This window comes from Schistocerca piceifrons, chromosome X (assembly GCF_021461385.2).
Source record: "Schistocerca piceifrons isolate TAMUIC-IGC-003096 chromosome X, iqSchPice1.1, whole genome shotgun sequence".
Classification (NCBI taxonomy): Eukaryota; Metazoa; Arthropoda; class Insecta; order Orthoptera; family Acrididae; genus Schistocerca; species Schistocerca piceifrons.
Window position 1 is genome coordinate 493,346,591 of NC_060149.1, and position 23,161 is coordinate 493,369,751.

Genomic DNA, 23,161 nt, shown 5'->3' on the forward strand with positions numbered 1-23,161 from the left:
CGGCGTTTTAGGTCCTAAACGCGTGGCATACAGTAAAACCAACAAACGCACAATTATGGGTGACGGCTTGTTTCTACAAAATATCACGATGTAAGAGATATAGTCACGGGATGATCCCAGACGAAAATATCAGTTTATAATGTTTTGAGCAGGCAGTAGAGGAAACGAAAGAAAAATTTTGATTAGGAATTAAAGTCCAGGGAGAAGAAACACAAACTATAAGGCTTACCGATGACACTGTAATTCTGTCAGAGACAGCAAAGGACTTGGAAGAACAGTGGAACGGACTGGAGATGTCTTGAAAGGAGGACATAAGATGAACATTAAAAAAAGCAAAACGAGGATAGTGGAATGTATCGAATTAAATTAAGTGGTGTTGGGGGGAATTAGATTAGGAAATCAGACACTTAAAGTAGTAAATCAGTTTTGCTGTTTGGGAAGCAAAATAACTGATGATGGTTGAAGTAGGGAGAATATAAATGTAGGATGGCAATGGCAAGAAAAACATTCCTGAAGAAGAGAAGTTTGTTAAGACTGAATATTGACTTAAGTGTTAGGAAGTCCTTTCGGAATGTATTTGTATTCAGTTTAGCAATGTATGGAAGTGAAACAGGAACGATAAATAGTGTAGACAAGAAGGGAATAGAACCTTTTGAAATGTGGTGCTATAGAAGAATGCTGAATGTTACATCGATAGATTACATAACTAGGCATAACACAACGTGACTAGAAGAAGGGATCGGTTGGTAGGACACATTCTGAAGCATCAAGAGATCATCAATTTAATACTGTATGGGACCTTGGGGGTAAAAATATTTGAGGGAGACCAAGAGGTGAATACAGTAAGCAGATTCAGAAGGATTTAGGTTGCAGTAGTTAGTCGGAGGTGAAAAGGATTGCACAGTATAAAGTGGCATTGAGAGCTGCATCAAACAAGTCTTCAGTCTAAAGACCACAAGAACAATATTAATAGAAATCATATAGCAAATGCGTAACTCAGTAAAGAACCAGGTAAACCGCTTCAGCGTCTTGCATGACAGAATATGAAGTTTAAGGGGAGCAGTTTTTTAGTCAAACGATATCGTGGCAATTTATGATAATCTTGTGACCACGACCGAAATTAATTAGCCAAAATTGAGATATATCCATTTAAGTTCAAAAATGAATATAAGAGAAAAAGAAGACTGTACAAACAGCAGACGACTGAAAATTTTAGTACAGAATGGAAATTCCAACTAGTTCTGTGGATAGATGCAAACAACTCATAGAAGAAAATCGCTTTGTGGAAGAAGAAAGTGGGAAGGTGTTATTTGTTAAGTAAACGTATCTGGAAGAAAAGGTTCTGCCAAAATCGGACAACATTACACCTTCAAAATACTAGGAGTTATAACACGTCTGCTTGGAACAATGAGGTTCCTACCAAGTTACCCCTATTGTGAATTTTATGACTTTACCGAGCGGTAATCTGTTACTAAAGTATATATCCGCAATGGCTGTGACAAGTAATCGGAATTCGACTAGGTTTCTATTATGGCACTGAGCCAAATTCAATTATATAACGTCTTTGTAGTCAAAACCAAAAAGTCCGTTCATTCTACACAGATAGCTTCAGATTTCCTGCTACCCCTCCCGATAATATAACTGTACTCTCCACCTCTGTCAACAGGGCAGTGAGGTTACCCTTAGTTTCACACTCTACTGGAATCTTCCAGTTCTCACGATCTTCTGTGGCGTATAGCTGTGACTCGCCGCAGGTTAACTTGAACTCTGAGTGTGACACGTTTAACGACAACGTTGGAAAATGACTCTCAACATCTCGGAAAAAGTGGAGAACAATTAACGTCAGAACAAAATGTGGTAAATATTATCTTCTGAGGCTAGTAACTAACATCCACTCAAATTGAAACAGGTAAATAGCCACCTGTGATCTAGCAGCGTTCAATACCGCAATAATATACACAGACTGTGTAGGCACTAGGTCGTTTTACAATTACTTCGAACTTAAATACAAAAGTAAAATTACACAAAGCGATAATTTATTTCATATTTTTCTGTAACATAGTTTTTAAGAAAAAAGTAAATTTAATAAAATTGATCATCTGTTGTCTCTAAAACAAGCAAAAAACCATTTCGCTGTTTCCAGTTAAAAAATGTGAAATGAATCAAATGGGGACTGTATTCTACAATCAAACAGAATAAAATGCCAAATAGAAGCCGAAATAAATAAAAGGAGCAAGTGGAACTGAATAGCGCTGTAAAATATAATATGAAGTGTTAATTTTACTTGTTGAATGCATTTTAACTTAATAATTCGTTTTGCCATGTTCCTTCAAATTTTGACTGCCAGTTTTCTCAGAATGTCGTTTTTGCACCTAACACAATGCAGCATACACAGCAACCACAGATTTAAGTATAGAATAAGATAAATGAGTACCATTATCGACTAATTAAATTTAATCTACTGCCGTATTTAGTAACAAGCATATGGCTAGCATGTAGACATACAAGCAAATCATGTGTACGTAGCCTGTGTACTGTCTCGTTCCACATAATTACGATAAAATTTGTGCAAATGAACTACAGAATAAGTAACTACCTAACTAACTGACACGGACATTTACCTGGCGCAGTAGCGCTCCCGGTATTCTGTCTAACAAGCGAGGATCTGGCATGTTGGTCGTTGATTTTGATCAAGTTTTGCAAGAACGTCCTATATTGATAATCAAGAGGCAAGTATTTCTGCTTTTTGTTAGACGCTCCCTAGTTTTTGAAAAGAAATCGACGTCAAGGCTGATGACGAGAAATCGTATTTTCGATGGTGTACATCAACATATTGTGTAAAAACAATCATTTTTACTGATACGTTATATGGGATCCAAAGTTAATAGTGTTCGAGTTATTAACTTTTTAATAATGAAATAAGTATATATAATGTAATGACAGCTATTTTGATCGTGATAAATACTACAAAAGTCTTGTAATTATCTTCTCAGCTGTGATGTCGCATGATTTTTAAGTCGTGCAATAAAATTCTTTACCTGTTGGACCAAGTAAACGTCACGCGGTTGACAAAGAGAGGTACATTTCGGTGGAGTCACTTCCACGGTGTAGCTCGGTTGAGCATCATCATCGATGAAATTCTTATTGTAGCACGATATGTATCACGATGAAAATAACTTTCAATACGTGGAACATACTTATCTGATTACTGATCACACCTCCCGATATTTTACTTCAAAGAAAGGACAGAAAGCTATTCCCATTATCATAATATTATCAGATACACCGAAAAATATCGAGTGGAAAAAAGCCACGACCAAGAACCGAACACGAACCGCAGTTTCCAAGTCTAATGCTTTGACGTTTCTTTTTCCTTTTTTTCATCTTGTTGGTTGTTCTCGGCATTTGGTCTGGTTAGATGTCACGTAACACCTCTTCAAGTTCGTCATCGAATAACTTACTCAGTTTTTATTTCAATCTTTATATTTTTATTATTATTTTTTTAATTACGTCCTCTGGCCGAACTCGCTGAGGTTCCGTGCCGGCGACTGCTAAGCCGCTGCCTCGCACATTTAGAGGTGGATATGCAACTACGGCATGAAAACATAAAAACGTTAATAACTCTACCACTATTAATGTTGTGCCCCATGATGTCTTGATAAAAATGTTTGTTTTTTGACAATGTTTCCATGTATAGCACTGAAAATACGATTTTCCGTCATCAGCATAGATCTCGGCTTTTTCGCAAACTAAGGAGCGACTAGGTTCAAATGGCTCTGAGCACTATCGGACTTAACATCTATGGTCATCAGTCCCCTAGAACTTAGAACTACTTGAACCTAACTAACCTAAGGACATCACACACCACCCAGCCATCACGAGGCAGAGAAAATCCCTGACCCCGCCGGGAATCGAACCCGGGAACCCGGGCGTGGGAAGCGAGAACGCTACCGCACGACCACGAGATGCGGGCGGAGCGACTAGAAAAAAGCCTGAACACGTATCTTTATATTTTCAATTTTGATCAAAATCGGTGACGCACATGTCAGATCCTCCCTTTCTAAGAAATTTGCACCTATTTATAGATTATACATTAGTTTGTACAGGGTTGGACAAAAAAAAATACGGCTAGGACGAGCGGAAAGGATTGGATATGAATGTATGCATATAACCACACACGTGTACAACATGTGTACGCCCGCCGCGTGATCCACACCGGTTGTTTGGAGCACATTTACAGAATCTTCAAGCCTGACAGAGTTGTTAGCAGAGGTCAGTCTGGCCGCGGCCATAGCTGGCCACCGCAGGTCACCTGACCCATCAGTAGGGAGCGCTGAAGTCTAAGGTGTAAGGCTACAACCCTCATATTCAAGAATGGCAGAAGAATATTTCGGGTGAGACTGCAGCATTTCCAACTGTCCATCTTCGATCCGCATTCGGCAACTTGCTGACCAGGGCCCAGAATTGCCAAGAGATGAATGGTGGTCGCTTTCAACGTCTGCTATTGTCAGGTTAGCAATATATTTCCTCTCCTCTACTGTGTTCCTTTGTACCCTGGAACTTCGTTCTCGGGCCACATTTTATTTGCACCACCCTGTGCATTGGCATACGTATATCTGTAGGTACAGAATTCTTTAATACCGTGATGACAACAGCATTTGTGTCAAAGTCAGCGCTGCGAAAACTGAAAGACATGCAGCAGATAATACGAGCTCGAGAACTGCGCAGAGTGTCAGGTTTCCTCCTGCTTATTGTCCTTGTTCCGACTGCAACGCCAGCCTCGTAGGTGTTTGTTCCCCTTCACCCGTAGCGCAATTGGCTGATGAGTGTCAACATGAATGTGAAGAGAACAACAGATGGCATCGGGAGCCGAGCGAGAGAGCAGCCGTCATCATCGAAATAAGCGGATGCAGCCAGCTGCTGCTGGAGAGCCACATTAATGCATGAGATCGTAACGCATGCTGCTCCGAGAGCGCATTTGTACCGAGAGCAGGTTATTAGAGATGAAGCTCCCGTTGACATGTATAGCCTTTATTGGAAGGTCGTGATACATGCAGCGTAATACACAGCACAGGCCAGAGCTACAGAGTACTAACGCTGCATCCCCGGGCAAATTGCAGGTGGCAAAGGGACGTGAAATGAGCGAGAAGGCTTTCACGTTGCACTTTACGAACGTTGTTTGCAAGTAATCCCACGTTATCATTGCAAATCAAACGGGAATTACGAAAACAGATTTCCTTTCTGTAACTAATAAGTACCACTGTTACAGATTTTTCTTCTGGATTCGGTGTATCGGAAATGAAAGGGAACGGCACCTTACAGTTCACATTAAACGTTTCTTTTCGTGGACACGCCAATTCTAAATTACAAGAAAAGGAGTTGGTGTGTAATTTTCGTCTATTTGATTCTACCTGAAGATATGTACTAGCGTGTTCTCATGCAAATGAATGCAAATACTGTTAGCGACGTTTCATCAGTAACTTAGAATAATTTGGCTTATTTGCGGCCAGTGATGTGCCGTGGGATTATATTCTAAGTTAGCCCATCTCCAATTAAGAAATTATTCATAGCAGAGAAATATGGAATAAGAATAAGAATGCGTTCACCTTCTATAGTCCTTTAGGCAAAGAAGTTAAAACAGTCTCTGATCGCAAAAACCTATGCTTATTTTATAACTCGGTTTGATCCATACATTGCTATCAGTTATTTATGAGTTGATAGACTAGGACATAAAACATAAAAAAACTTGTAGCGAAAGCAGACACCATCAAAAGATGGAAGCATAATAAATGTGTATGACAAACAAACAAAAAGGACCCATATTGTAGGGACACCGTCAATATATTTACTGTCAGATCAAAAGTATCTGGACACCACTGTGTATTGTGGAACTGATCACTAGACGTCACGAGAGGGGGACTGGCCGGTATGGAAGGAGGCGGGGAGTATTGTGTTGTCAGTAGTGAAGCAGTAAGAGCTAATTGGATCGATCAGGAGAGTTCAGTGCCACCGAAAATAGACTAGTCCTGGGACGTCGTTTGAATAATAAGAGCATCAAGGATATTTCAACTCTCCTAAAGGTGCTCGGATTGACTGTTGGTGATATGACTGAAGTGGAAAATCGAACGAACAGCCACAACTAAACCAAGACCAGGCAGTCCCCATGTATTGATGGACTGTAACTGTCGAACATTGCGAACGGTGGTTGTAAAAATACACATGGAATTATGGGAACCAATCACTCTTGAATTCCACTATGCTACCAGCAGTCCAGCTAGCACTATTATTGTGCGTACAGAGTAAAACATAATGGTGTACGATAGTCGAACAGCTATTTATATGCCACAAATTTCTGTAGCTAATGCTAGCGCCGCTTGTGGTTATCTAAAGAGCGGCGGCAGTGGTCGGTGGTTGACTGGAGACGAATAGAGTGCTGGATCACGTTATACACTGTGGAAATCCGGTGGAAGGACTGCGCTTGGTGATATCCTAGACAAAAACCGAGCAAGGGGGTGCAGTGGTTAGCACACTGGACCCGCATTCGGGAGGACGACGGTTCAAGCCCGTCTCCGGCCATCCTGATTTAGGCTTTGCGTGATTTCCCTAAATCGTTTCAGGCAAATACAGGGATGGTTTCTTTGAAAGGGCACGGGCAGTTTCCTCCTTCTACATCCTTCCCTAATCCGAGCTTGTGCTCCGTTTCTAATGACGTCGTTGTCGACGGGACGTTAAACACTAATCTCCTCCTCCTCCTGGACGAAATTACCTGCCGGCACACGTAGTGCCAACCATGAAGTACAAACGAGGTGATGTTTAGGTGTATGGGTGTTTATCATGTTTAAGTTCTTGTCTCCTGACGGCGCTGAAGAAAACTCTAAATGTCGAAGGATGTGAACACATTTTATAGCATTGTATACTGCCTACAGTACAAGGAAATTTCGGAGACGATGATGGTTTGTTACAACAAGACAGTGCACCCTATCATAGAGGAGGAGTTTAGTGTTTAACGTTCCGTCGACAGTGAGAACATGAGTGATGCAGCACAAGCTCGGATTACAGAAGGATGGGGAAAGAAATTAGTCGTAATCTTTAAAAGAAGCATCCAGGCATTTGCCTCAAACGATTTAGGGATATCAAGGATAATCTAAATCAGGATGCCTGGATGCGAGTTTGAAAAATTCTAATGGCTGTGAGCGCTATAGGACTTAACTTCTGACGTCATCAGTCCCCTAGAACTTAGAACTACTTAAACCTAACTAACCTAAGGACATCACACACATCCATGCCCGAGGCAGGATTCGGACCTGTGATCGTAGAGGTCGCGTGGTTTCAGACTGAAGCGCCTAGAACCGCTCGGCCACCCAGGCCGGCCAATAGTAGTCGATCTAGAGAAAGAAGCTAAGGAGAGGGAAAATCTGTCAGATTTCTGAATCTGAAATCAGTTGTGTGTGGCTCAGTCTATACTTCTGCGGTGAGATCAACACGTGCTCCACATGGATGGCGGGCAGTAACTAGTGTTAAGTTTAAACCAGTGGGTCAAAGATAGTCGCTGGCGTTGACACAACGCCGAAACTCGTAGCGAAGTAAATAAAAAATCTTAAGTACAGCTGGAGGAATTTCAATTTTAATAAAAATTATACCAGCTGTGTCCCACCTTCATCCAGTTTAAAAATGGATGTACGAAGATTACACGATATTAGGGAGGTTTAACAATTTCTTTGGTTCCTCAGTGTAGAGTTGTAATTTGAGAAAGGCATAACTTAGGGTTTAAAGTCGTGGCTAATTTAGGAATATTAGGCAGTAATCAGGAAAAATATAATGCCCAGGGAAAACAATTAACAGGTACTATCTCGGTCTTTAAGACAGGTTTAAACCAAGGAGCAAAACGACAAACGACGAAAAGAATAAAGAATCGCAGCAATATTGCTTGGTCAGGTTTTACTGCCTTCACAATATGCAACACTGCCTATGGCCCTGAGCACTATTCTTCTTAACTTCTGAGGTCAACAGTCCCCTAGAACTTAGAACTACTTGAACCTAACTAACCTACGGACATCACACACATCCATTCCCAAGGCAGGATTCGAACCTGCGACCGTAGCGGCCGCGCGGTTCCAGACTGACGCGCCTAGAACCGCTCGGCGACTCCGGCCGGCCAATAGTAGTCGATCTAACGAAAGAAGTTAAGGAGAGGGGAAATCTGTCAGATGTTGCAAGATATGTGGAAGTAAAGGAATTAAAGGGATTCTTTATTTAGTGTACGACGCAGAGGGCTGATATAGCGCATGCAGCTGGGATAATTATAGGCTTATTGCAGAGTACAGGCGGTGCTCATTCACTAAACAACAGGGCTGTTCACGAACCTCTCTCTTCGCATACGTTAGTTTGGTCCTCTAAAAGTTAATGAAAGGCATAACCTGCAGTAGACGTATTTTCTTTGGTAGCAGTAAGTAGTAAGTTAAAAGAGTGGACTTTTTGAAGATGATACGGGCAGGAGACGATAAGAGCAAAATCAGATCAAAGTGCTAGGAAGCTGCCGTGATACCTGTTCTCACCCAAACAGTGGACCCAAAAGTTGATCACCAGTGAGGGATAATATGATAATTGATAAAGTGAACGATTCAGTGACCTCTGTGAATTAGGATAGAAAGTGTAAATAGCTCAAATGACAGAGTGACACTGTGAGTGCAGGTAGAAATGTGAAGCGCAACTCTACGTGATTACTCTATTATTCACAATAAAGTGCCTGGAAGAGGGTTCAATGAACCACTTTCAAGCTGTCTCTCTATCGTTCCACTCTAGAACGGCAACAGGAAAAGCGAGCACTTAAATTATTCTGTGCGACTCCTGATTTCTCGTATTTTATCGTCATGATCATTTCTCTCTATATAGATGGGTGCTAACGGAATGTTTTCGCAGTCGGAGGCGAAAACTGATGACTGAAATATCATGAGAAGATCCCGTCGCAACGAAGAACGTCTTTGTTTTAATGATTGCCACTCCAGTTCACGTATGATGTCTGTGGCACTCTCCCAATTTCGCTATGATACAAAACGGCTTTAGCCAGCTCTCTGTACCTAGAAATAATTGAGCTTCAGTGCTTTCTATTAGGGCTTGGAGCTCTGGTTCTTTCCCAACACAGCTACGACAACATGGAACTACAATACCCATCGTTTGTTCAAAAAAATCAAATGGGTCTGAGCACTATGGGACTTAACTTCTGAGGTCATCAGTCCCCTAGAACTTAGAACTACTTAAACCTAACTAACCTAAGGACATCACACACACCCATGCCCGAGGCAGGATGCAAACCTGCGACCGTAACGGTCGCGCGGTTTCAGACTGAAGCGCCTAGAACCGCTCGGCCACTCCGACCGGCCATGGTTTGTTCTACCTCACTGTGTTTTACCTGCCCGCTTTTAGACGGACGCCCTTTCTGAGATCCTCTAATCTAAAATACCACCCAGTCCCTTCCACACAGTTCCCGCTACCCGCGTAGCCGCTTCCTGTGTGTAGTCGACTCGTGACCTATTAAGCGGAATCCAGATGGTGTAAGACAAGGAATCTGCAGCCTGCTCAGTTACAGAACCGCCTGGTCCTCTGATTCATACTCTCCACTCGGCTCTGCATTAAAGCACCACAGTCGGTTCTATTGACGATGCTGCAGATGGTGAGCTCCGCCTTAATCTCGCAAGCAAGACCGGCAGTCTTCGCCATTTCCGCTAGTCGCCCGAAACCAGAGAGATTAACCTCCGATCCTAAGCGACACACGTCATTGGTACCGACATGGGCCACCACATGCAGTTGACAGGTAAGTGTAAGCAATCCAGTGTCTATGTTTCGGCAAAATCCGGACGCGAATTTTTTATACAGAAGGATGGAATTGCAAAGGGGCAAAGTTAGAACTGAACTACGAACCACAGATGAGGCGCCAGGACGGTAATCAGGCCATGCTGGAACAAGCCAGGCTCAGCCAGCAACCCATGTGCCCTGTGGACCCCTACCTTTCCTGCATCACAGCCCTTTTCGTGACGAAACCAGGTCGGTCACTAGGATGTAATGCGGCCCAATTCGCTGTTGGTTACGACAGCCGATCATGGCCCCTTCTCCAGATAATCAGGCAGTACACACAAACACGGTGACTGTCGCAAAGTCAGCAAGAACAGCAGCAGTTAAGCCTGCTCCAAACAGCATTTCAGTATTCGAAAAACTGTGCAGTTATATGACGTCGAGCCTGTGCTGTTCAGCTACGTGCCGGTGTCGCAGACGCGTTTATCACCACCGGAACGTGAATCGCTGCTTACCGCCTAAGCATCTGGGGTCCATGACAGCCACATACTTCACCCAGTTAGGAACTGGAGCATCAGCAGAAGACCTCTACCCCCTGGGTACTGATGAGCGACGCAGCCTGACGTCCTCGCAGCAATCGCCGGCGGCCACACTGTCTCCAACCGGGCCATCCGGCGCCGCAGCTGCAGAGGCAGCACGGGCGCACAGTCAGCAGCTGGGGGTCGTTGCACTGGGAAGAGCTGTCATATTCACTTTGCCAGCTATTGTCACTTGCAGAACCAAGCCAATAATAGTAAACAAGCAGAAATAAAGGTGTAATTGTAACTCTTTTCGAACGTTTGTCGGCTGCACAACTCATTCTTCTCCAGAAGAGAACCTCTTCTTAACAAAAGTGTTGTAAAATTTTTAAAACTGGCTCATAGAAGTTGGAAACCGACGATGATTTAATTCAAAAGTAGTTTTTCTCTAGGAAATGAATACTTATACAGGAGCGATTACTAATCAGAGAGGTACTGATTAGAAACGTTCATCTTCCATCAGTAAACTGTGATTTATCTCTGAACTTTACTGCCGATCTATTTAAATGTCAAGTTCTTATGTTACACCCGATATCGGTAAACGACTCGTATGTGGCATCCGTCCGTCCTCGAAGCATAATGGTGTGGCATAGAGTGGCAGTCCCTTCTGCAGTCGGGCACGTGAAACGTGAGAGACTTCAAAAGGAAGCCACTCTCCACTGTCGGTAAACAACTCATACCTAAATAGAAATACGCACATGTTGTAAAATCGATAAGGAACAAGACAGAGAACGAACTAAGGGAGTATTATAAAGTACGCACAGCTTTATTTTGGTGAAACTTAATTTCGACATCAAGGGGTTTATAGTTTGATACTGGTTACTAAAGGAATACTTCTATATCGCTTATGCTTACTACAACGCTGAAGTGGATTTCACTCGTGTTAGTGTTCACTGTACAGTTCCTGTAAATGCATTATCTCAGACTCTGTTCAAAATAACTTTAGGATTGACTCTTCGCGAGCAGGACGTGGAGGCGTAGAGCATGGTTACCATATTCTGCATGGAACACAGACGTAATGTATAACTTTATTCAACTCGAAGACTCTCGCAAACTATTCTGTGTGCAAAGATATAACTTATTTCAATGTATTAATAATTTTTGTAAACATTACTGGGAATACCAACGATCAAAATACAATCTCTGAAATAATTACAACAGCCTAGATCGTAAGGCGCATCCTCATTCAACGTTCCTGCTCCATGCACATCCATTGTCCATTAAAATCGCTGTAGGTCTGATGATTATCGTGTGATGATAGAAACCGGTCACCTGTGAATAAATGTGCCTTGCGATATATACTGTTATAATTATTTTGAATGACATCAGTGTGTTTTGTGAGAACTGCATTGTTTTTTGAGTTTTCTTTTATTTACAACGTTTGTTTAAGCTGTTATGCCGATAGTTAACGATTATGCCTTTTCTGATGATTATACCGTATTTGTGGCACATGAAAAACTCTTTTGTGAGGAAACTTAGGTAAACACATTATGCGAATGAATTCTTGAGAGTATCGTTTTAGGAGTACATTCAACAACTTCAGACGAGAATTCTGTCAGAAATCTCCAATACCAGGTAATATGTGTTAAATTTGACGCATAATAATGGACGGCATATTGTACGAGAGATTCCACGACTGTGAAGCTAGTATTCTTTTTTTTATTACACTCTCAGCTGCACACATTCGCACTTGATTACTATTCGATCAGAAGCAATTATCTTCAGTTCTAAAAATAAAATGAAACGAATCGTTAATGAATAATTATTTCCTTAGATGACACAGACAGAAAATTATTTAAACTTAAAGACATTAACTGCATCTTAAAAATTACATAGATTGACACTGTTTAAAACATCAAATTCATGAAACAGTACCTGATGAATCACGAGTAGTGAAAAGCCAATTCTTCAAAAAGAATAACGTAGTCAAAGTTGTACAATAGGATGAAAGTATGCTTGCGAGCACATTTCTTGGCATAAAGCATTTAATGAACTCACAATGCAGGATACAAATCCGTACTTCTTGAATGAAGGGTGTGGGAGGGAGGAGGGTGGTATGGGAGAGAAAGTACTGATATCTGCCTTACTAAAATTTAACAAAGAACTGTATAAAATAGTTACATAAATAATTTGACGTTAAGAATCCAAATAGATAATGCACTTAACATTTATGCAAGAGACATCTTACTGAATTTTATAAATAAAATGAAACATTGAAATAAAACGTAAGAGTAGCACAGTTTCCACCAGAGCGCGCCTGACGTGTGTTGCGCTCGTGTACTTTGGATTCTATGCCTGTGGCGACGCTGTGCTCAGCCACGCTACGACTGAGTGCAGCGAGCTGCCAAGATGATGTTCTTCGGAGTGGGGCTGTAGCGAAGGTAGTGAGCTGCTGCTGACTGGATTGTCTAAGCACGTCATCAATGTTCTTGTAGTACACCGAATTCCTGAAGTCATAGTGGAGATTACGTCATTTAACTGGTTCTTTCAGGTGATGTCCATATATTTCAAGTCCTTCAAAAACGTTTAAAAATACGTCCCTACTGAGTGTTTAGTTTCATCTAGATCATCTCGAAACACTACCTTATTATTTAGTACTGTTGTGTGTTGTTTAAACCGGGTCTCAAAAGTTCTATCAGTTTGACATGCGAATAAACGTCCTGTATAGTGGGTTCAGTACGCTGATGTGACAACAGTGATATGCACGTATAGACTTGGTGGTGGTATCGAGTAACAAGGTATAAAAGGGCATTTGTGCTCAGTTGGTTCATGTAAGGAAGTGTCCAACTCTATTAAGACCACATGATGGGCATTAACGGACTTTTAACGCGGAATGATTGTGGTTACTAGACTCACGGGACATTCCGTTTCGGAAATCGTTAGGGAATTCAGCACTCCGAGATACGCTGAGTCATGAGCGTGTTCTTGTTTTTTAAGAATAGTGACTTTGCACAACTCGTAAAGTTATCAGGTACTGCTTTCTGTATTTTACGAGGGTTAGTAGAAAATTAATACCTTTTTTTCATTTTTCGAGAATTTGAAATGCAACTACTTGGCTTGCAAACCGCAACATTTACGGTTAATTTATTACTGTTCAACATAATCTCTGTACACTTAAATTGGACATGTATTCCAGTGTAGTAAACCGCATGCTCCTACTACCGAAGCCATTGACGCATGAACATTTTCACGACCTCCTCATCTTGACAGTGAATCCCACGATGAGCTTCATTTGGCGGTTCAAACTGATGAAAGTCTGATGGTGCCAGGTAAGGCGAGACCTGCCATCCAATTTTCACAATCTCTTCATTGGTGTGACGGCTGGTGTGGGGTCTTGCACTGTAATGCAAAAGACCTACATCTAGCCTAGATTGTGCTGGACGAAGTCGCTGAAGATGTGCTTTAAACTATTTGCGAGTTTTGACGCATTGAACAGAATTTACTGAGAAATCAACCATAGTCACACCCTCTCCATCCCAGAATGCCGTAACCACAACTTCCCCTGCTGATTCCACAGTTCTGAACTATTTATTCTGCGGTGAGTTTCTGTGCTGCCATTTTGCCATTTCAATTACGTGCTGTTTGATTATGGTCCAAAAAAATTAACCCATATTTCGTCTCCGGTCATAACTGTTTCCAGAAACTCCTCTCTCTCTCTCTCTCTCTCTCTCTCTCTCTCTCTCTCTCTCTCTCTCTCTCCAAATGGAAGAGCTGCAAGAGTTGACAGGCAATTACATTTTAATTGTTCCTCTATTCTGGTCGGTTAACATTATTGGTACCCAAGTTTCACAAAGCTTTGAGTATCCCAGCCGTTGAATAATGGTCACCACACTGCCATTACTGAGGGAACAGATGCGACACAAATCATCTGCAATCACCCGGCGGTCATCACGAATAGTGTCATCGGCTCGCTCAATTTTGTGCGTAGTCGCTGCGGTCACCGGCCTATTGCTCTGCGTTTCGGTAGCCAGCGGATTTAGCTCTTCACAGCTCCGTTACAGTAACGAATCCACCGTCTAACAGTGCTGATATTTATTGCTACATCACCGCACAAATTATTCAGTCGTTCAAGAAAGTGAATTAACGTTTCACCTTCCGCAGTCAAGAATTGTGTTGCAGAACACTGTGTAACACAAACATCGATGTTGGCTATTTTCGGGTGACTGTAGTACTGGCATCTGTTGACGTAGAAAGTTACTACTGGATTGGGTCGGAGAAGAGTATTGGGGAATAGCGACAAATTAGAATTTTTCACAAAACAAACTTTATTTAAGGAAGAAAAAATCGGAGGCTTTACTTTTTGACTGACTCTCGCGTATTTTAAATATAGTCAAAATGTTACGGTATATTGATAATTTTCACTTTTTGGACCATCTGACCACAACTGAATGAAACACAGTTTTCGTGCCATACGCGTTTCGCCCTTATTCTCTGCAGGGCATCTTCAGTGGCCTGGAATACGAACGTATTTTTACTATTTAGTTTAAATTTTGGGGCAATGTACCTATAGGTTATAAACAGTTTGCGTACGCAAACAGATCACATGTACTTCAAAAATTATACTAGAAAGGTGGTGATAATACTCGATCTTTGGAAATAACATCCGACAGTCGACTACACCAATCAAAACATTGCATCAAAACAAGTGTTCAGTTCCTAGTGCTATGAAATGTGGAAAAAACCGCAAGTGGCAATTAAAAGCAGAGGAACGGCACAAAAAATGGAACAGAAACATAATATGTAGAAAATCGTCCACGCAACCTGTAAGTAGAATTTAAAATATTACTACATAATAGCAAAAACCAACCACCAGAACTGTTTATAACCCATAAATACATTGCCACAAAATGTAAGCTAAATACTTAAATATGTATATATTCCCCGCCACTGAAGATGCCTTGCAGAGAATAAAGGTGAAACGCGTATGGCACAAAAATTGTGTTTCATTCAGTTGTCGTCAGACAGTCCAAAAAGTAAAATTTATCAATATACCGTAATATTAATTACACGCAACTGAGGAAAACAGGACTAAAAAGTTCCAAAAGAGTCAATCTATGTAATTTTAAGATACAAGTATAATTTTGATGTCCGTAATTGTGAACAATTTTCTATCTATGGCACATAGAGCAATAGTAGTTTATTAATGTTTCATTTCATCTTAGTTTTAGATCAAAAGATGATCATTACTGACGATCGAAACTAGTAGCGAAGTGTGAATATGAGCAAATGAGACGGTCACAATAAATATTATTTAAAAATGTATAGCACATAATCTGTCAAAAGCTAAACAGATGACTGTTTGGTTTCATTGCGAGAAGCTGATAATTAGGTTCAGCATTAATCTGTTGTTACGTTTGTGATCAAACATTGTATTTATTTATAAAATGAAAACAAAAAATTATGACTCTTAGTTCAAATGAGGAAACATATCTTATCAATTTGAAAGAAATAAAGAAAAGGCAATACAGGGTACAATACTTCAGTGCAGCAACGATTGTATCACAAAAAGGTAAGAGAGATATCTCCTGTATGATAAAGATTAAATTCTTGAAATGAACTAGATTTAGGCACAGTTGATGACAAAAACCTTTCTGTTTAACACTCCAAAGATATACTATAGCTATGCAGGTATTAATTAATTCACATATTCTAAAAATGTGTCAGAATCAGCCTGTGCATCTTTTTCTGGTGACAACGGAAAAACTGCACTGACATGACTCGCCATTATCACAAGGGCTTCAAATGACACTGCCACTCACATAACATGATCATTTTCTCTAGTGAAGTTCCCACAATAACTTCAGTCTGCCATGCATTTTCCACGATGCGTTGCGTGTTACTGACGGCTTTCCTCTAGTCCTCAGAGGTGTCTTTCCTAACAACTTAATGGTTGTGTACACCCCTTTGCTGAAGACAGAGTAATTTTCTTATAATTCCAGGCAGCAGTACGTTTGCTTTACGACCATATCACCTGTACTGGCCCGGGTTCGATTCCCGGCGGGGTTAGGGATTTTCTCTTCCTCGTGATGACTGGGTGTTGTGTGCTGTCCTTAGGTTAGTTAGGTTTAACTAGTTCTAAGTTCTAGGGGACTGATGACCATAGATGTTAAGTCCCATAGTGCTCAGAGCCATTTGAACCATTTGAAGCTGTACTAAGTGAAAATAGCAGTGATAAGGGAACATCATAATAACTTTGTGCCCACATGTTTATGTCAGCTTATCGACTGCTTTCCAGGGAAACTGTGGTTTACCGAGGTATATCAGTTCCCTAACCTTCTCACTTACTGTACTTCGGCCTTTCAAAATGGCTCTGAGCACTATGGGACTTAACCTCTGAGGTCATCAGTCCCCTAGAACTTAGAACTACTTAAACCTAACTAACCTAAGGACATCACACACATCCAAGCCCAAGGCAGGATTCGAACCTGCGACCGTAGCGGTCGCGTGGTTCCAGACTGAAGCGCCTATAACCGCTCGTCGGCCTTTCATGCGGAGTCCAGTCATCTTCTCTCTACACTTTGCTGTGGCAAAAGTCTTTCAGACTCATTGGGAGCTTGATCCAGAACAGTTGCTGATGGCGTAGGATTTAACGCGCAAATCATTTATCGCGATTGATTTGGTAAGGTAGTCCACTTGCAAAGAGAGCGAAACTTGTTCATAAAACTATTCATTACCAAACAACAAATAATTACAACAGATAACAAGTTATCCCCGTAATTGTAAAAAATTGAAACAAAGTTTCAGCCCCACGGAACATAAAATGTTGAAGTAGTTGGGGTGAAAGTTTGGAAAATGTGGCTGGTTGCTGCCGGTACGAGTCTTGTGAGATTCGTTGAATGCGAATAGTGCCTGCCTTGTGAGCCTCTGTCAACTACTTACTTCATAGCTGTCAGCTCTAAGGCAATTTCTAACAGACTGTAGTTTAGATTTATTGATAATGTTCACCTAGCAGTTAGTCCCACATTACAGTGTGTGAGTGCAGGTTACTCCAGTTTATAAAGAAACCTCGCTAACATTCCTCTGTCGGTCTTTACCACAGCATATTTTCAGCTCTCTGGAGAAGAGGACTTTCAGAGAATCAGCACTGGTTCCGGAAAAACCAGGCGTGTGAGCCGCATGTTGCTGCATTCACACACAGTATACTAGGTAGAAGCGAACAAACAATTCTGTTTTTGTAGATTCCACATAGGCGTTCCAAACGGCATTATACTTTCAACTATCTAAATCTATTTTCACTTACGCTGGATTGGCTCTAAGAATGTCTAAGTGACAGGACCTCGTACGTTATACTGGACAGCAAATGATCAGAAGAGCTGAGAATAACACGAGACGTTCCCCAAAGGAGCGTAAAAAGACAGTTACGGTTATCCACATTAGAAAATTCTGACGACTTAGGGTTAAGATAATTACAGGTTTGTTCATTGAAGATGCTGTCGTCTGCAAGAAAGTTTCGCCGTTCGACAATGGTCAGGCTGCGCGAAACGACTTCGGCAGCATTTTTATTTTATGTTAAGACTGACAGCTCTCTCTCAACGTAAACATTAGATAACGCCAATAAAAACGGTCAAAACTAGATACTGTACAATTAATATGTTAGTAATACATGTCTGAGAACATCATCTCATTTAAATACTAAAGAGTAACGACGGAACGCGATATGAAAGGGGATGAACGCGTGAAGTGTAGAGCAGCGTGTAGATAGCTTGCCAATTAGAGATGACGGCAGATATTAAAGTAATTTTGTTCCGGCCTTCATATCTTTCGGTTACGAAACATGAGAATGAGGTAAGAGAAATTAGGAAGCGTACCGAGGCATACACTCATTTCATACCTAGTAAAATATGCGAGTTGGGTAGGAAAAAAATCACTAGCCAATGCAGAATCTGTCAAACAGACAATTCTTATAAACTTTCCTCGACTCAGTTAGTATTTGAAATGACTTCCATCCTTAGAAACACACATGTTTTGTCAATGGGTGATAATTCTCAAGAGGTATAGTTTCAGTTATTTAATAGAAATGCAAACCAAACTACATGTTTCTTCTGTTTGGCAGAAACGCAGCAGTTCATTCGTCTCACCCTTTTAGAATGATTTAATGGAAATCGCCTCGCCCTTGAGGAGCGGACCAGGACCACTAGGTCATATGGCTAATGAGAAAATTGCAGTGATCAAAGGAAAGTCGCAATATTGCCCTGCAACGTGGAAGGCGGCGACCCTTGTACAGTATGAAAGGGCCATGGAGATGGGGGCTGTCAGCGTTTAGAGCCGCGTCCGCTAGTAATATTCCAGCAAGTAGTAATCGAGTGAATTACCAGCAGTTAGGAATGTCTGACATAATCGTGCTGTAGGTAAGCGTGGATGAAAATGTCGGATTCTCACGCAGCTCGAGCAGCTATGGTGCTCTGGGCTTTCACGTTACGTGGAGCGGGCACTTCATTTCCTGCATAATATAACAAAGAGACAAGTTCGCCACATTGGAGAATGGCGCCTCGAATACAGACGGTCTACTGACCAGAAGGCCTTTGTTCCATTTCTAGGACTTCACACAACCGTATGCTGTCCTTTGCAGGAATATGGTCTCCCAGAAATTCCTTCTCTGCACAATTTACTACCTACTCCTCGATATTGTACTACTTGTAACTCGAAGGACCGTAACAAAAAGGACGGACTGGTGTGACGCAATACGTTCTCTATGAATCACGCTTCACTCTGCTTGTAGGTAATGGTCACCACAGAATTTGAGACTTTACCACTGACCGTTGATTATAACCTCATACGTCTCGGACAACAGATAACATGGATTTTACATGTGAATATATACGCTGGGAATTACTATGTGCAGTTCACGAATTAAATTTGTATTTTAAAATCTCCGCTTCCTCAAACAGAATGTTTCTCCTTTTTATTCTTTATGCAGTGTATTCCCTATCTTTTTGGGATCTAATCGTATTTTTGTGATATGTTGTACGAAACATTTGATTGGTTTTATACTTCACATCAACGTGTGTCTTTATTTTTTATAATTCCTTATACGAAACTGCATTGATGCATTTTATTTCTTGACAGTATGTCAACTGTAAAGTATCAGAAAGAATATCCTTCTTTTTTTCATAGAGAAAGAGTTTTTATATACTTTCCCCTAAAATACATTAGTGGTGACATCAGTGGATGTTGTGTACTTTCGTTTACCATCGCATTCTATATCCTTATGAACTGAAACTTAATATATTATTTTTCACACATTTTTCACTTCACTCTTACTTGGTATCGCACGTTTTGATACATAAAAACGAGATTTAGAATAACATACGTAGCTGACTGTCGTTATTGTGTTTGAAAATCTGTGACACCGTGTAAGAGTGATACGAGAAAGGTGTAGAAAATAACTACATTATTACAAATACAGAAAAAAGAAAAGTAAAAAGAAGAAAACCCTTAGATTGTTTGCATATGTTGCTCTCATTTATCGGCTTGTAAAGTCATCAGATTATCAAAACCAACTGCAAAATAAATTAAACAAGATATCCGTATGGTGCGTGAAGTGGGAATTGACTATAAATAATGAAAAGTGTGAAGCCATTCACATAAGTACTAAGGGAATTGGCTGAATTTCGGTTACAGGATAAATCACAAAATTGTAATGGCTGTAAATTCAACTAAATACTTCGGGATTACATTTACGAATGGAAAGCAAACCAGAATCACAGATCGCATGGAAAGATATACAAACCGATAAGCCGAAGTACTACGACCACAGCCCACCACCCACCACAGCATTGGATGCCACCTGATGGCGTAGTGGGCACGTGATGCGGTAAAAAAAAAAAAAAAAAAAAAAAAAAGTAAAGGAAGCAAATACTGACGGGAAATCATCCTAGCGAATATATGGATAGAAAATTAGAAAATCCATTGAGATATGCGATTCTGACAAAGGCAGGTTCTTATTTTACAGTGCTTGTGAACGAGTAGCTCGAAAACGGTGAAACCGGTCGCATATTAACGTGCTCCTGTCGTGAGCATCTATGGAAAGGAGTAGGTGGACAGTGAAATTATCATTAGGCGCCAAATGGTTGGACGTCCACGACTTTTCACAGAACATGGGGTTCAGAGGCTTTTCTGCTCTGTAAAGTGGGATAGATGGCGATCTGTGCCATCTCTGCCCAGAGAGCACAGTGCTGGTACACGCACACGTGTTTCGGAGCACACCGCACATGATACATTGAACATGAAGCCCCGCCACAGACCACTTCTACGTATTCACATGGTGAACCAACGACATAGTCAATTACGATTGCATGGAGCAGGGGACCATCGGGACTCGACCGTCGATCAATGCAAACATGTCAGCTCTTCGGATTAATCACATTTTTGCTACGCTAGGTCAATGGTAGTCTCCACAAATGCCGTCATCGGTGTCATCGGCTGCTCGAAACGTTCAGCACGCGACGGACACATGTTGGTGGAAGTGGTATGATGCAATGGGAGACATTCTCCTGCCCTTGCATGGGACCTGTGGTAATAATCGAAGACACGCTGATAGCTGCGAAACACCTACATCCCTTCAAGCTTGATGTCTTCCCAGACGCACGCTGATAGCTGCGAAACACCTACATTCCTTCAAGCTTGATGTCTTCCCAGACGCAATGTCATTCTTCAGCAGTATAATTGTCCGTATTTCGAAGCGAGAACTGTGCTGCAGTGACTTAAGGAGCACTAAACTGGACTCACGATGATGTCTCGGCGACCAAATTCGCCTGATATAGATCCTACGGGACCCATCTGGGTCGCTGTCGGGCGCTATCACCGAGTGCGCAGTTCGGCGGCCCTTTGTTTACGGGAATTACATGACTTATATATAGACATCTGGTGTCACATACCTTCACAAGGCTACGAAAAAACTGAAGGATAAGTGGGACGGTAGAGAAACAGCTTGAAGGTAGTTCGATGAACCATCTGCCAGGCACTTAGTTGTGAATTGCAAAGTAATCATGCAGATGTACATGTAAAAATACACAACATAACGGATAAAGTAAGTACATAGCATCCACTAACGTCACTCTTGGAGAAGTATGCTAAAATTAGTATTCTCTGAACAACTATATCTGCAGTTTATACAGTGTCATCGCATAAAACACAAAAAGCAGGACTTCTTCTACAATCCAACCTTTGTAAATAGCTCAGATATTACAACTAAATAGAAATCCACATGTTACAGCTTTAAGGTTTGAAACACACCATCAGCAAACTTTTGTACTACATTGTACAGAAACAAAACAATACCAAATGAACATGACATATAGGTATCGAAACACATTTGGATAACAAATACAGAAGGGAAAAAATTTTGTCTGTAGAAGGAACAATTGAAACCTCAAATTTTTCCTCAGCTGACAGATGTTTGAAGAACATCTTTACTAACTACCAAGAAGCAGCTGGGAGGATATATTCCTTATTGTCGAGAGAAGTTTCGATACTCTTCAGTCGATGAAAGCTATCGTTACGAATAACCCTTGGACCAAAGGTCCTTAGAGTAAAAAATTGTAATAAATTACTGTTGTGAGCACAGAACCTTGTCATATATGTTATATAACATGTTTGATTCGTAGCGTTAGCAGCAGATATCAACTTCACAGCAACAGATCAGTCAAAAGTGTGCCTACACCACCCTCAGACTTAAGTCACAGTGCTCGAGTTCCTATTATCCTTACTTTTCTTCACAGACTCTACTTTGCGTAGTCATGTGACACTTGCTTTTGGACAGGGTCATTACATAATACATGCACTGCCTGACAAAAACTGAACCTGTACAAGAGCGCCCACATTAACGCATGCTGGTTAAGGAAACAATATCCTACTGAAAAACATTCTTCTGTCTAGTCTTGGTTGAGTGAATACCTCAGTTCCTTTTGTGTGAGTCCATGTTATTAACAGCTAAATCCCATGATAGGGTATGCATATCGGGACGGCAGGGTTGGAGTGCAAACACACTTTTATAACAGTCTGAACCAAGTTATGAACAGATACCACACATTGCTCTGATCGCCCTTTTACTAGGCTTAGAAATTTTCTTGCGAATGCTTAGTACTTCCCCACCATAAGACAATAGAGGGGATGACAGCCCAATCAAATAAAAATAAACTGTCTCTTTTTCCAGGTAAGTGAGGATGTAGATGTTTCTTCTAATGAAAATAGCTTCATTCAATTTTTCCACTAGATAGAGAATGTGATGCTTCCAAGTACGCTTGTCATCTGTCGGCAGTCATAATTTACTGTCTTGAGCTTCATGCTTTAATTCAAAATTCTGTAACAATAGGATTTCACTTTGATAAGAATTTAATAGTCTGTTTCGTGTTGGAGTTAAGTGGCAATAAGAAACTATTGATGAAGGTTTCTCGGATTTCAAGCCGGGTGGTAGCGCTGATAGACTACTGGCCATTAAAATTGCTACACCACGAAGATGTTCTACAGACGCGAAATTTAACCGACAGGAAGAAGATGCTATGATATGCAAATGATTAACATTTTAGAGCATTTACACAAGGTTGGCGCCGATGGTGACACCTACAACGTGCTGACATGAGAAAAGTTTCCAACCGATTTCTGATACACAAACAGCAGTTGACCGGCGTTGCCTGATGAAACGTTGCTGTGATGCCTCGTGTAAGGAGGAGAAATGCGTACCATCACGTTTCCGACTTTGATAAAGGTCGGATTGTAGACTATCGCGATTGCGGTTTATCGTATCGCGACACTGCTGCTCGCGTTGGTCGAGATCCAATGACTGTTAGCAGAAT